This window comes from Phalangium opilio, unplaced genomic scaffold (genome assembly GCF_054372755.1).
Source record: "Phalangium opilio isolate 3A_F unplaced genomic scaffold, DU_Popi_V2 ptg000092l_1, whole genome shotgun sequence".
In the NCBI taxonomy this organism is placed as follows: domain Eukaryota; kingdom Metazoa; phylum Arthropoda; class Arachnida; order Opiliones; family Phalangiidae; genus Phalangium; species Phalangium opilio.
The window spans coordinates 3,058,156-3,073,214 of NW_028324197.1; the positions used below are offsets into that span (position 1 = coordinate 3,058,156).

General features: G+C 36.5%; 5 non-coding genes and 14 pseudogenes across 5 annotated transcripts; 18 read left to right on the forward strand and 1 right to left on the reverse strand.

The window, feature by feature from the left end:
* Positions 1–642: 642 nt before the first annotated feature.
* Positions 643–715, reverse strand: TRNAT-UGU (transfer RNA threonine (anticodon UGU)). Its single transcript has one exon. It is a non-coding gene; the product is annotated as a tRNA-Thr (tRNA).
* A 5,702-nt stretch (positions 716–6,417) lies between these two features.
* Positions 6,418–6,536, forward strand: LOC149643580 (5S ribosomal RNA). Its single transcript, XR_016372139.1, has one exon. It is a non-coding gene; the product is annotated as a 5S ribosomal RNA (ribosomal RNA).
* Positions 6,537–6,913: 377 nt separating this feature from the next.
* On the forward strand, positions 6,914–7,032 carry LOC149643581 (5S ribosomal RNA; annotated as a pseudogene).
* A 789-nt stretch (positions 7,033–7,821) lies between these two features.
* On the forward strand, positions 7,822–7,940 carry LOC149643582 (5S ribosomal RNA). The gene has a single exon (XR_016372159.1). It is a non-coding gene; the product is annotated as a 5S ribosomal RNA (ribosomal RNA).
* Positions 7,941–8,301: 361 nt separating this feature from the next.
* Positions 8,302–8,420, forward strand: LOC149643583 (5S ribosomal RNA; annotated as a pseudogene).
* Positions 8,421–8,796: 376 nt separating this feature from the next.
* On the forward strand, positions 8,797–8,915 carry LOC149643584 (5S ribosomal RNA; annotated as a pseudogene).
* Positions 8,916–9,483: 568 nt separating this feature from the next.
* On the forward strand, positions 9,484–9,586 carry LOC149643585 (5S ribosomal RNA; annotated as a pseudogene).
* A 118-nt stretch (positions 9,587–9,704) lies between these two features.
* On the forward strand, positions 9,705–9,823 carry LOC149643586 (5S ribosomal RNA). Its single transcript, XR_016372160.1, has one exon. It is a non-coding gene; the product is annotated as a 5S ribosomal RNA (ribosomal RNA).
* Positions 9,824–10,184: 361 nt separating this feature from the next.
* Positions 10,185–10,303, forward strand: LOC149643587 (5S ribosomal RNA; annotated as a pseudogene).
* A 377-nt stretch (positions 10,304–10,680) lies between these two features.
* Positions 10,681–10,799, forward strand: LOC149643588 (5S ribosomal RNA; annotated as a pseudogene).
* Positions 10,800–11,367: 568 nt separating this feature from the next.
* On the forward strand, positions 11,368–11,470 carry LOC149643589 (5S ribosomal RNA; annotated as a pseudogene).
* Positions 11,471–11,588: 118 nt separating this feature from the next.
* Positions 11,589–11,707, forward strand: LOC149643590 (5S ribosomal RNA). The gene has a single exon (XR_016372162.1). It is a non-coding gene; the product is annotated as a 5S ribosomal RNA (ribosomal RNA).
* A 360-nt stretch (positions 11,708–12,067) lies between these two features.
* On the forward strand, positions 12,068–12,186 carry LOC149643591 (5S ribosomal RNA; annotated as a pseudogene).
* Positions 12,187–12,787: 601 nt separating this feature from the next.
* Positions 12,788–12,906, forward strand: LOC149643592 (5S ribosomal RNA; annotated as a pseudogene).
* A 137-nt stretch (positions 12,907–13,043) lies between these two features.
* Positions 13,044–13,146, forward strand: LOC149643593 (5S ribosomal RNA; annotated as a pseudogene).
* A 122-nt stretch (positions 13,147–13,268) lies between these two features.
* LOC149643594 (5S ribosomal RNA) lies at positions 13,269–13,387 on the forward strand (annotated as a pseudogene).
* Positions 13,388–13,748: 361 nt separating this feature from the next.
* LOC149643595 (5S ribosomal RNA) lies at positions 13,749–13,867 on the forward strand (annotated as a pseudogene).
* A 361-nt stretch (positions 13,868–14,228) lies between these two features.
* Positions 14,229–14,347, forward strand: LOC149643596 (5S ribosomal RNA; annotated as a pseudogene).
* A 362-nt stretch (positions 14,348–14,709) lies between these two features.
* On the forward strand, positions 14,710–14,828 carry LOC149643597 (5S ribosomal RNA; annotated as a pseudogene).
* The last annotated feature ends 231 nt before the right edge of the window (positions 14,829–15,059 follow it).

Consider the following 15,059-nt stretch of genomic DNA (forward strand, 5'->3'; position numbering starts at 1 on the left):
ATTCACTAAGCCTTGGTTAACTTCATCAAATTCGTTTACAAAATCATGATGATAGTAGACATGATTGGCTTAAGATAGAATTAGCGAACACTTTTCACCCTTACAGATGTACTCCAAATCCAAAACACCGGCACCAAATTCACTAACTACCTTCTTAATTGCAATTACAAACAATTCCCGAATAATTACCGAACCCTCGCATTTAGACTGCTCCATTTTGAACCCCTTTGAAGACGCTTATCTGTACAACCAAAGCTCACTCGATCCGCGCTCTATAACTATAGCGCGAGCAGCTTGCGTCGTGACGCGCGTGATCGAGTGGGCTATGGTACAACGCAAGAGGGGTCGTAGTCATGGCGACAGAGGTAAACAGGAATTACGTATTTTTGGCCCTCCCCGTCAGCAACGTCACCAATACGTAGTTTTTGTGAGCCAATAAGATAATTTAATTTTTTGGTTACGTGTTGAAGGAAGGGACTATATACTCGTCTATGAGTCGGACTGAAGTAAAGGCCAAACATTGTTTATTCCGTCTTAAAAAAGTCTATCTATCCCTGCATATATGCATATCTAAATCAACAATTATTTTCAATTTTTCAAAGTTTAATAGCTACGAAATCTAGTTCAAGTAATATAACAGCGAGGCTCCGACGAGAATCGAACTCATGACCTCCTGTTTACAAGACAGGCGCTTTAATCACTAAGCCACGGAGCCCTTGCTTTGAAGCGATATGAATGCAGAATATTTCAGTAAATTAAAGGAAAAGTTCAGGATACCTAACATTAGACCTTAAATTAACGGCCTCGTTTAGAAGATATCGAAATGATTGATAAAAAATTATAATTTCCCTAATTACGATTAAAATCCAATTAATTGACCAAAAATTGAATAGAGCAGCCGCGCCATTTTTTAAAGTCACGTGATAAACTCGCACACACGCCGTTATTGGCCAAATGGCTAGCGAATAGGAAAGTTAGATTCCTCTACTGCAGACGACGATATTTATTGCTATATTCAAGGTTGACTTTCAGCATAGCCCTCTCGATCACGCGCATCACGACGTAAGCTGCTCGCGCTATAGAAGCCCGTTCAATCGGCCAAAAAGTGCAACTTTTGGATTCTTGGCGAGAAATTCGAAGTCAGCGAAAATTAACATTAAGTTCTATGGGATGAGGTAGGTTTTTTGGCCAGATCTTCTGTCCTATTGATCGAGATGACCTGAAATTTTAATTGGACGTGTCTTTTGACGTGTTTTATTATTCTAAAAGGGATTCAAGCTTCTAGAGTGGAAAGGTTTTTTTTTTAAATTATTTTCATAGCCAAAATGATGGGTTCAGTGCTAAGACTGATTATATCTTTAGATCTACTGGTCCAAATGTACTGAAATTTTAATGAGAGGTGTGTTACAATCTATTATATTATATTAAAAAGGATTCAAGCTTTAATAGTGGATAATTATTTTAATAAAAATTTAGTTCCAATGTCATAATTTTAAACTAAGTACTTAATGCACTATATCTTTGGATCTAATGGCCCAAATGTCCCGAAAATTAAATTAGAGGTATGTTACAATCGATTATATTTAAAAAAAAAATAATATCCCATGTCACAATTGTAAATTAAGTACTGACAACCTTTTTCCGCGATAAAAAAACCAGCCCCATTCTACTTGTCCAAAACTTGCCTTTTGGGGATTAATAGATTATAAATCATAGACCTCTTGAACCAATTTTCTATGATTTGTAAACATGCAAAGGGGCAGATGTCTCGAAAACCCTTGGCGATTTTTAATTGTTATCCTTACTTGTTGGGCGGGGCATTTAAAAGATTAATCGATTAAAATATAAAGTATATCGTCAAAATAAGAAAAGTTGACAAATGCTAAAACAAAGCTTCAAAACTAAGATCAAGCACCACTCAAGAAGCTTCAGAATGTCTTTGAACAAGCATAGGATCGTTGCGAGGAAGCTTTTTCTTCTTGGACCTCTTTGACAATTAATTATAATTTAAAACTATCTCTCCACTAAATCTTTGTTTTTTACCAACTGCAACTGGTATTATGATACTTTTCACCAACACTTTTCAGTTCGTTTCTTAATCATGATTTTTCTATGCTTAATTTTTGGTTTTTGTAAAATATGTGATATTTGCAATAAATACATTTTTGAACTAAGATTGCGTTTACATAATAAAGTGCTTTTGGCAGAAAAACAGGGGTTCTTCTGAACTTCCCCAAAATAGGTGTGTTTTAGGCTTTAGGGCCTATAATTTTGTTTAATGCTAAGATTTTTAGCGTAATGTTTAAGCAATACGTTTAATCTTGGAAAGGGAGTGAAAGTTAAATTATTTTAACACACCTCTCATTAAATTTTCAGGACATTTGGGCCAGTAGATCCGAAGATATAGTGCATTAAGTTCTTAATTTACAATTATGACAGTGGAAATTAATTTTATTGAAATAATTATCCACTCTAAAAGCTTGAATCCTTTTTAATATAATAGAAACGATCGTAACACACCTCTCATTAAGATTTCAGGACATTTGGACCAGTAGATCTGAATATATATATTCAGTCTTAGCACTGAACCCATCATATTGGCTATGAAAATAATTTTTTTTAAAAACTCTATCCACTCTAGAAGCTTGAATCCTTTTAAGATTAATACAACACGTCAAAAGACACGTCTCATTGAAATTTCAGGTCATTTCGATCAATAGGACAGAGGATCTGGCCAAAAAGCCTTCCTCATCACATAGAACTTAATGTTAGTTTTCGCTGACTTCGAATTTCTCGCCAAGAATCCAAAAGTTGCACTTTTTGGCCGATTGAACGGGCTTCTATAGCGCGAGCAGCTTACGTCGTGATGCGCGTGATCGAGTGGGCTATGCTGAAAGTCAACCTTGAATATAGCAATAAATATCGTCGTCTGCAGTAGAGAAATCTAACCTTCCTATTCGCTAGCCATTTGGCCAATAACGGCGTGTGTGCGAGTTTTTCACGTGACTTTAAAAAATGGCGCGGCTGCTCTCTTCAATTTTTGGGTCAATTAATTGGATTTTAATCGTAATTAGGGAAATTATAATTTTTTTTATCAATCATTTCGATATCTTCTAAACGAGGCCGTTAATTTGAGGCCTAATGTTAGGTACCCTGAACTTTTCCTTTAAGACAGTTCTGTAAAATCCCTGGAAACGAGAAAACTAAATTTATTTCCCACTTCATGCTACAAAAAGGTGATGAAAAATATTATTACAATGAACTTGAACAAAAAGTTCTTGTAAAGAACTAAAATTAAATACCAATAAAATACTCTATATTTGTTATCCATAATAACCCAAAATGAAATTTATCTACTCGAACATCAGAAGCGCAAGATGTAATTTACCAAATCTGATTGCAACGCTAGCGACAAAAGAGATAGATCCGGATATAATAGCCTTAACAGAAACATGGTTTAGAGAAAATACATTTTTATACTTGCAAAATTATAATTTTCTTGGAATAGGGAATAGACTAGGTGGGGGGTGGGATTCTACTGTAAACAAGATATAAAAATAATCAGAATTTCAAACCTATGCATGTGTACGCAAGACGTGGAGAGTTATGTTATAAAGGTTTTAGAAACTGACGAAATCTATGCGATAATATATAGACCCCACTCCTCAAACTTTCAGAATTTTTTAAATGCCCTGGAATTCATATTGGAGGGACTGGGAACTAATAAAAATAGGAAAATATTAGCAGGTGATTTTAATATAAACCTACTAGAATCCACCCCATGCTCGAAAGCCTTAATAGAACTATGTTTGAGCTATGGTCTCAAACAAACTGTCCAAACTCCCACTAGAACAACGATAAGCACTGCCACCTGTATTGATAATATCTTTATAAATTTTGAGGGCATTACCAAAGTACTAGCCAGCGTGGATATAACTGATCATATGCCCTTATACCTTACCTCTACAACAATTCTGAAAAAAGACAATACAGTTAGATTAAGAGATTACAGTAAAACCAATTTACAAAAATTTAAATCAAGAATCAACAATATAAATTGGGAACAACTTTACAATAACTCTGATATCAATACTGCTTACGATTTCTTCGAAGAAAAAATCAGTGCCGAATATAATATGAGTTTTGCATACAAGACAATAAAATTAGGAAAAGACTCGTGGATAACAGACGATATAAAAGAAATTTTGAGGAATAAACATAAAGCACAAAATAGGTTTAGAAGATCGCCCTCACAGATGAACAAAGATCAATACCTACATCTTAGAAACCGAGCAAACAATATTATTAGAAATAGCCGTAATGAGTTTTTCAGGAGTAAGTTATACGGTTCAAAAACAAATAAAGAAAAATGGCAAATTGTAAATCAACTATTGGGAAAAGGTCAAATGACCCCAGAACAAATTACATTACACCCTAATAAATTAAATGAATATTTTACTAGCAACGAATCTAAACCAGTTAATGTTAAATCATTAAACTTTCTCGAACTAAACCCCAACACAATGGCTCTGTACGAAACCGACGAAGCAGAACTTGTAACCATAATTAATTCTCTACAAAATAACTCATCACCTGGCTTTGACGGCATAAAAGCTAAACCGCTGAAAATAGTGATCGAAAGCATAATAACCCCTCTTAAATACCTAATTAACTTATCCTTCAATCTAGGTATCTATCCAGAAAATCTAAAAAAAACCATAATAGTTCCAATTTTTAAAAAAGACGACCCAAAAACTCCGTCAAATTATCGCCCTATTTCACTGCTATCTATTATAGCAAAAATATTTGATAAAGCCTTTCACGTGCGACTCAACTCCTTCGTGGAGAAATTTAACATATTATCGGAATTTCAATTTGGTTTCCGTAGTGGGAATGGTACAATGGAAGCATTAGGGGGAGCATACAAGTATATACTAGAGGCACTTGATCAAAGTGAAATCTGTGTGGGCGTCTTTCTGGATCTACGAAAAGCTTTCGATAGTGTAGATCACGAACATCTACTAAACAAACTATACAAACAAGGGATCAGAGGAACTGCAAGTGCGTGGCTAAAAAGCTACCTAGAAAATAGACAATGCTACACTAGAGTGGGAAGGGATTTATCTGCGCCAAGTCAATTAATATCTGGAGTCCAGCAGGGCTCTATAATATCACCACTCTTATTTAATCTATTCATAAATGACCTCATTAAACAGGCACCATCTGGTCACATGTTCATGTACGCAGATGACGCGCTCCTTTTATATAAATCCGCAAACCCAATAAATGCAATAGATCAATCAAACCACTACCTAGATAAGATATTTAAGTGGATCACAGATAATGGGCTTCTCCTTAATATAAAAAAGACGGAATGCATAATATTCCATAATAGGGGTAGAGATGTCAGTAGGGTACTAAATGGTATCGAACTTAATAAGGAAAAAATTAAAATAGTAGATAAATACAAATGTCTAGGCCTATACTTTGATAAACACCTAACCTGGGACAGTCATGTTAATATAACCAGCTCAAAATAGCCCGAGTGAATGGATTGCTTTACCATTGTAGAAAAATGGTACCCAGAAATAGTCTAATTGAAATATACCACGCATTATTTAATTCGGTGTTCTCTTATGGAATACAATTCTGGGGCAACACAACAAAAGCTAATAAAAATAGGATACATATCCTACAAAAAAGGGCAATTAGATTAATTTATAATTTGTCATTTAGAGACCATACCCAAGAGTATTTTACTAGGGCAAAAATTTTAAACATACAAGAGAGTATACAGTATAATAGCTTATGTTTCATATACACAAACATTAGGCGGGAAAATAGCCTACTAAAACAGAAGCAGAAAAATAGACATACTAGATCACTAGAGCTATTAGATTTACCTAAATGTAACACCTCAAAAAAATTCACGTCTATCTTTTATACGGGAATAAAATTATATAACACAATATCACCAGAAATTCAAGCAAAACCGACTTTAACTAGATTTAAAAAGACCTTAAAATCACTAATATTAGAAAAAAATAATAAAACCTTTACTTTTTTATTTAATTTGTTTTTATAAAGCCACCTTTGGCATAACCAATTGTTAAATATTTTATATTATATCATGCCACTGTTCAATTTTAAGTGGATATAACATATATTCATTAATTCTTTTTTCATGAATCTTTAACACGAATTATTATAAGACACCATTGTTAAATCTATTTTTTATTTGATTAAATTAAATTGTTATATTAAATTAAGCAGATAGGCACGGGGCTTACAAGTCACAATGTGACTTAGCCCCGTAGCAAACTGTATATGTAATGAAAAGTAAAAAATAAACATTTTTTGAATTTGAATTTGAATTTGAATTTGAATTTTAAATTCAAATTATTAAATAGCACTCTCGGCAACGGCCATATCACGCTGAAAACACCGGTTCTCGTCCGATCACCGAAGTTAAGCAGCGTCGAGCGCAGTCAGTACTTGGGAGGCAGACCACTTGGGAACAGTGCGTGCCGTTGGCTTTTTCACTTTTTTTTCCTCTTTTAAATTCCAATAGATATGAAAAAAGCAAACTTATTTTCTTTTTGTTATTGTTTTAAAAAGATGAAGGTTAATTTGTCTCACTTAATTTAAATTCGAATTATTAACTAGCACTCTCGCCAACGGCCATATCGCGCTGAAAACACCGGTTCTAGTCCTATCACCGAAGTTAAGCACCGTCGAGCGCAGTCAGTACTTGGGAGGGAGACCACTTAGGAACACTTTCACTTTTTTTTCCTCTTTTAAATTCCAATAGATATGAAAAAAGCAAACTCATTTTCATTTTGTTATTGTTTTAAAATGATGAAGGTTAATTTGTCTCACTTAATTTAAATTGGAATTATTAACTAGCACTCTCGGCAACGACCATATCACGCTGAATACACCGGTTCTCGTCCGTTTACCGAAGTTAAGCAGCGTCGAGCGCAGTCAGTACTTGGGAGGGAGACCACTTAGGAACACTGCGTGCCGTTGGCTTTTTCACTTTTTTTTCCTCTTTTAAATTTTAATAGATATGAAAAAAGCAAACATATCTTCTTTTTTGTTATTGTTTTATAAAGATGAAAGTTAGTTAAATTCAAATTATTAACTAGCACTCTCGGCAACGGCCATATCACGCTTAATACACCGGTTTTCGTCCGATCACCGAAGTTAAGCAGCGTCGAGCGCATACAGTACTTGGGAATACTGCGTTCCGTTGGTTTTTCACTTTTGTTTCCTCTTTTAAATTCCACCCGATATGAAAGAAGCAAACATATCTTCTTTTTGTTATTGTTTTATAAAGATGAAAGTTAATTAAATTCAAATTATTAACTAGCACTCTCGGCAACGGCCATATCACGCTGAATACACCGGTTCTCGTCCGATAACCGAAGTTAAGCAGCGTCGAGCGCAGTCAGTACTTGGGAACACTGCTTGCCGATGGCTTTTTCACTTTTGTTTCCTCTTAAATTCCACCAGATATGAAAAAACAAACATATCTTCTTATTGTTATTTTTTATAAAGATGAAGGTTAATTAAGTTCAAATTATTAACTAGCACTCTCAGCAACGGCCATATCACGCTGAATACACCGGTTCTCGTCCGATCACCGAAGTTAAGCAGCGTCGAGCGCAGTCAGTACTTGGGAACACTGCATGCCGATGGCTTTTTCACTTTTGTTTCCTCTTAAATTCCACCAGATATGAAAAAACAAACATATCTTCTTATTGTTATTTTTTTTAAAGATGAAGGTTAATTAAGTTCAAATTATTAACTAGCACTCTCGGCAACGGCCATATCACGCTGAATACACCGGTTCTCGTCCGATCACCGAAGTTAAGCAGCGTCGAGCGCAGTCAGTACTTGGGAGGGCGACCACTTAGGAACACTGCGTGCCGTTAGCTTTTTCACTTTTTTTTTCCTCTTTTAAATTCCAATAGATATGAAAAAAGCAAACATATTTTCTTTTTGTCATTGTTTTAAAAAGATGAAGGTTAATTTGTCTCACTTATTTTTAAATTCGAATTATTATCTAGCACTCTCGGCAACGGCCATATCACGCTGAGAACAACGGTTCTCGTCCGATCGCCGACGTTAGCAGCGTCGAGCGCAGTCAGTACTTGGGAATACTGCGTGCCGTTGGTTTTTCACTTTTGTTTCCTCTTTTAAATTCCACCCGATTTGAAAAAAGCACACATATCTTCTTTTTGTTATTGTTTTATAAAGATGAAAGTTATTTAATTCAAATTATTAACTAGCACTATCGGCAACGGCCATAACACGCTGAATACACCGGTTCTCGTACGATAACCGAAATTAAGCAGCGTCGAGCGCAGTCAGTATTTGGGAGGGCGACCACTTAGGAACACTGCGTGCCGTTAGCTTTTTCACTTTTTTTTCCTCTTTTAAATTCCAATAGATATGAAAAAAGCAAAATTATTTTCTTTTTGTTATTGTTTTAAAAAGATGAAGGTTAATTTGTCTCACTTAATTTAAATTCGAATTATTATCTAGCACTCTCGGCAACGGCCATATCACGCTGAGAACACCGGTTCTCGTCCGATCGCCGACTTTAGCAGCGTCGAGCGCAGTCAGTACTTGGGAATACTGCAAGCCGTTGGCTTTTTCACTTTTGTTTCCTCTTTTAAATTCAACCCGATATGAAAAGAGCAAACTTATTTTCTTTTTGTTATTGTTTAAAAAAGATGATGGTTAATTTGTCTCACTTAATTTAAATTCGAATTATTACCTAGCACTCTCGGCAACGGCCATATCACGCTGAATACACCGGTTCTCGTCCGTTTACCGAAGTTAAGCAGCGTCGAGCGCAGTCAGTACTTGGGAGGGAGACCACTTAGGAACACTGCGTGCCGTTGGCTTTTTCACTTTTTTTTCCTCTTTTAAATTTTAATAGATATGAAAAAAGCAAACATATCTTCTTTTTTGTTATTGTTTTATAAAGATGAAAGTTAATTAAATTCAAATTATTAACTAGCACTCTCGGCAACGGCCATATCACGCTTAATACACCGGTTTTCGTCCGATCACCGAAGTTAAGCAGCGTCGAGCGCATACAGTACTTGGGAATACTGCGTTCCGTTGGTTTTTCACTTTTGTTTCCTCTTTTAAATTCCACCCGATATGAAAGAAGCAAACATATCTTCTTTTTGTTATTGTTTTATAAAGATGAAAGTTAATTAAATTCAAATTATTAACTAGCACTCTCGGCAACGGCCATATCACGCTGAATACACCGGTTCTCGTCCGATAACCGAAGTTAAGCAGCGTCTAGCGCAGTCAGTACTTGGGAACACTGCTTGCCGATGGCTTTTTCACTTTTGTTTCCTCTTAAATTCCACCAGATATGAAAAAACAAACATATCTTCTTATTGTTATTTTTTATAAAGATGAAGGTTAATTAAGTTCAAATTATTAACTAGCACTCTCGGCAACGGCCATATCACGCTGAATACACCGGTTCTCGTCCGATCACCGAAGTTAAGCAGCGTCGAGCGCAGTCAGTACTTGGGAACACTGCATGCCGATGGCTTTTTCACTTTTGTTTCCTCTTAAATTCCACCAGATATGAAAAAACAAACATATCTTCTTATTGTTATTTTTTTTAAAGATGAAGGTTAATTAAGTTCAAATTATTAACTAGCACTCTCGGCAACGGCCATATCACGCTGAATACACCGGTTCTCGTCCGATCACCGAAGTTAAGCAGCGTCGAGCGCAGTCAGTACTTGGGAGGGCGACCACTTAGGAACACTGCGTGCCGTTAGCTTTTTCACTTTTTTTTTTCCTCTTTTAAATTCCAATAGATATGAAAAAAGCAAACATATTTTCTTTTTGTCATTGTTTTAAAAAGATGAAGGTTAATTTGTCTCACTTAATTTAAATTCGAATTATTATCTAGCACTCTCGGCAACGGCCATATCACGCTGAGAACAACGGTTCTCGTCCGATCGCCGACGTTAGCAGCGTCGAGCGCAGTCAGTACTTGGGAATACTGCGTGCCGTTGGTTTTTCACTTTTGTTTCCTCTTTTAAATTCCACCCGATTTGAAAAAAGCACACATATCTTCTTTTTGTTATTGTTTTATAAAGATGAAAGTTATTTAATTCAAATTATTAACTAGCACTATCGGCAACGGCCATAACACGCTGAATACACCGGTTCTCGTACGATAACCGAAATTAAGCAGCGTCGAGCGCAGTCAGTATTTGGGAGGGCGACCACTTAGGAACACTGCGTGCCGTTAGCTTTTTCACTTTTAATTTCCTCTTTTAAATTCCAATAGATATGAAAAAAGCAAAATTATTTTCTTTTTGTTATTGTTTTAAAAATATGAAGGCTAATTTGTCTCACTTAATTTAAATTCGAATTATTATCTAGCACTCTCGGCAACGGCCATATCACGCTGAGAACACCGGTTCTCGTCCGATCGCCGACTTTAGCAGCGTCGAGCGCAGTCAGTACTTGGGAATACTGCAAGCCGTTGGCTTTTTCACTTTTGTTTCCTCTTTTAAATTCAACCCGATATGAAAAGAGCAAACTTATTTTCTTTTTGTTATTGTTTTAAAAAGATGATGGTTAATTTGTCTCACTTAATTTAAATTCGAATTATTACCTAGCACTCTCGGCAACGGCCATATCACGCTGAATACACCGGTTCTCGTCCGTTTACCGAAGTTAAGCAGCGTCGAGCGCAGTCAGTACTTGGGAGGGAGACCACTTAGGAACACTGCGTGCCGTTGGCTTTTTCACTTTTTTTTCCTCTTTTAAATTTTAATAGATATGAAAAAAGCAAACATATCTTCTTTTTTGTTATTGTTTTATAAAGATGAAAGTTAATTAAATTCAAATTATTAACTAGCACTCTCGGCAACGGCCATATCACGCTTAATGCACCGGTTTTCGTCCGATCACCGAAGTTAAGCAGCGTCGAGCGCATACAGTACTTGGGAATACTGCGTTCCGTTGGTTTTTCACTTTTGTTTCCTCTTTTAAATTCCACCCGATATGAAAGAAGCAAACATATCTTCTTTTTGTTATTGTTTTATAAAGATGAAAGTTAATTAAATTCAAATTATTAACTAGCACTCTCGGCAACGGCCATATCACGCTGAATACACCGGTTCTCGTCCGATAACCGAAGTTAAGCAGCGTCGAGCGCAGTCAGTACTTGGGAACACTGCTTGCCGATGGCTTTTTCACTTTTGTTTCCTCTTAAATTCCACCAGATATGAAAAAACAAACATATCTTCTTATTGTTATTTTTTATAAAGATGAAGGTTAATTAAGTTCAAATTATTAACTAGCACTCTCGGCAACGGCCATATCACGCTGAATACACCGGTTCTCGTCCGATCACCGAAGTTAAGCAGCGTCGAGCGCAGTCAGTACTTGGGAACACTGCATGCCGATGGCTTTTTCACTTTTGTTTCCTCTTAAATTCCACCAGATATGAAAAAACAAACATATCTTCTTATTGTTATTTTTTTTAAAGATGAAGGTTAATTAAGTTCAAATTATTAACTAGCACTCTCGGCAACGGCCATATCACGCTGAATACACCGGTTCTCGTCCGATCACCGAAGTTAAGCAGCGTCGAGCGCAGTCAGTACTTGGGAGGGCGACCACTTAGGAACACTGCGTGCCGTTAGCTTTTTCACTTTTTTTTTCCTCTTTAAAATTCCAATAGATATGAAAAAAGCAAACATATTTTCTTTTTGTCATTGTTTTAAAAAGATGAAGGTTAATTTGTCTCACTTAATTTAAATTCGAATTATTATCTAGCACTCTCGGCAACGGCCATATCACGCTGAGAACAACGGTTCTCGTCCGATCGCCGACGTTAGCAGCGTCGAGCGCAGTCAGTACTTGGGAATACTGCGTGCCGTTGGTTTTTCACTTTTGTTTCCTCTTTTAAATTCCACCCGATTTGAAAAAAGCACACATATCTTCTTTTTGTTATTGTTTTATAAAGATGAAAGTTATTTAATTCAAATTATTAACTAGCACTATCGGCAACGGCCATAACACGCTGAATACACCGGTTCTCGTACGATAACCGAAATTAAGCAGCGTCGAGCGCAGTCAGTATTTGGGAGGGCGACCACTTAGGAACACTGCGTGCCGTTAGCTTTTTCACTTTTTTTTCCTCTTTTAAATTCCAATAGATATGAAAAAAGCAAAATAATTTTCTTTTTGTTATTGTTTTAAAAAGATGAAGGTTAATTTGTCTCACTTAATTTAAATTCGAATTATTATCTAGCACTCTCGGCAACGGCCATATCACGCTGAGAACACCGGTTCTCGTCCGATCGCCGACTTTAGCAGCGTCGAGCGCAGTCAGTACTTGGGAATACTGCAAGCCGTTGGCTTTTTCACTTTTGTTTCCTCTTTTAAATTCAACCCGATATGAAAAGAGCAAACTTATTTTCTTTTTGTTATTGTTTTAAAAAGATGATGGTTAATTTGTCTCACTTAATTTAAATTCGAATTATTACCTAGCACTCTCGGCAACGGCCATATCACGCTGAATACACCAGTTCTCGTCCGATAACCGAAGTTAAGCAGCGTCGAGCGCATACAGTACTTGGGAATACTGCGTGCCGTTGGCTTTTTCACTTTTGTTTCCTCTTTCAAATTCCACCAAATATGAAAAAAGCAAACATATCTTCTTTTTGTTATTGTTTTATAAAGATGAAAGTTAATTAAATTAAAATTATTAACAAGCACTCTCGGCAACGGCCATATCACGCTGGATACACCGGTTCTCGTCCGATAACCGAAGTTAAGCAGCGTCGAGCGCAGTCACTACTTGGGAGGGAGACCACTTAGGAACACTGCGTGCCGTTGGCTTTTTCACTTTTTTTTCCTCTTTTAAATTTTATTAGATATGTAAAAAGCAAACAGGTTTTCTTTTTGTTATTGTTTTAAAATGATGAAGGTTAATTTGTCTCACTTAATTTAAATTCGAATTATTAACTAGCACTCTCGGCAACGGCCATATCACGCTGAAAACACTGGTTCACGTCCGATCACCGAAGTTAAGCAGCGTCGAGCGCATACAGTACTTGGGAATACTGCGTGCCGTTGGCTTTTTCACATTTGTCTCCTCTTTCAAATTCCAAAAGATATGAAAAAAGCAAACATATCTTCTTTTTGTTATTGTTTTATAAAGATGAAAGTTAATTAAATTCAAATTATTAACTAGCACTCTCGGCAACGGCCATATCACGCTGAATACACCGGTTCTCCTCCGATAACCGATGTTAATCAGCGTCGAGCGCAGTCAGTACTTGGGAGGGCGATCACTTAGGAACACTGTGTGCCGTTAGCTTTTTCACTTTTATTTCCTCTTTTAAATTCCAATAGATATGAAAAAAGCAAACATATTTTCTTTTTGTTATTGTTTGAAAAAGATGAAGGTTAATTTGTCTCACTTAATTTAAATTCGAATTATTATCTAGCACTCTCGGCAACGGCCATATCACGCTGAGAACACCGGTTCTCGTCCGATCGCCGACGTTAGCAGCGTCGAGCGCAGTCAGTACTTGGGAATACTGCGTGCCGTTTGCTTTTTCACTTTTGTTTCCTCTTTCAAATTCCACCAGATATGAAAAAAGCAAACATATCTTCTTTTTGTTATTGTTTTATAAAGATGAAGGTTAATTAAATTCAAATTATTAACTAGCACTCTCGGCAACGGCCATATCACGCTGAATTCACCGGTTCTCGTCCGATAACCGAAGTTAAGCAGCGTCGAGCGCAGTCATTACTTGGGAGGGAGACCACTTAGGAACACTGCGTGCCGTTGGCTTTTTCACTTTTTTTTCCTCTTTTAAATTTTAATAGATATGAAAAAAACAAACATGTTTTCTTTTTGTTATTGTTTTAAAATGATGAAGGTTAATTTGTCTCACTAATTTAAATTCGAATTATTAACTAGCACTCTCGGCAACGGCCATATCACGCTGAAAACACCGGTTCACGTCCGATCACCGAAGTTAAGCAGCGTCGAGCGCATACAGTACTTGGGAATACTGCGTGCCGTTTGTTTTTTCACTTTTGTTTCCTCTTTTAAATTCCACCAGATATGAAAAAAGCAAACATATCTTCTTTTTGTTATTGTTTTATAAAGATGAAGGTTAATTAAATTCAAATTATTAACTAGCACTCTCGGCAACGGCCATATCACGCTGAATTCACCGGTTCTCGTCCGATAACCGAAGTTAAGCAGCGTCGAGCGCAGTCACTACTTGGGAGGGAGACCACTTAGGAACACTGCGTGCCGTTGGCTATTTCAATTTTTCTTCCCCATTTAAATTTTAATAGATATGAAAAAAGCAAACATGTTTTCTTTTTGTTATTGTTTTAAAATGATGAAGGTTAATTTGTCTCACTTAATTTAAATTCGAATTATTAACTAGCACTCTCGACAACGGCCATATCACGCAGAAAACACCGGTTCACGTCCGATCACCGAAGTTAAGCAGCGTCGAGCGCATACAGAACTTGGGAATACTGCGTGCCGTTTGTTTTTTCACTTTTGTTTCCTCTTTTAAATTCCACCAGATATGAAAAAAGCAAACATATCTTCTTTTTGTTATTGTTTTATAAAGATGAAGGTTAATTAAATTCAATTTATTAAGTAGCGCTCTCGGCAACGGCCATATCACGCTGAATACACCGGTTCTCGTCCGATAACCGAAGTTAAGCAGCGTCGAGCGCAGTCACTACTTGGGAGGGAGACCACTTAGGAACACTGCGTGCCGTTGGCTTTTTCACTTTTTTTTCCTCTTTTAAATTTTAATAGATATGAAAAAAGCAAACATGTTTTCTTTTTGTTATTGTTTTAAAATGATGAAGGTTAATTTGTCTCACTTAATTTAAATTCGAATTATTAACTAGCATTCTCGGCAACGGCCATATCACGCTGAAAACACCGGTTCTCGTCCGATCGCCGACGTTAGCAGCGTCGAGCGCAGTCAGTACTTGGGAATACTGCGTGC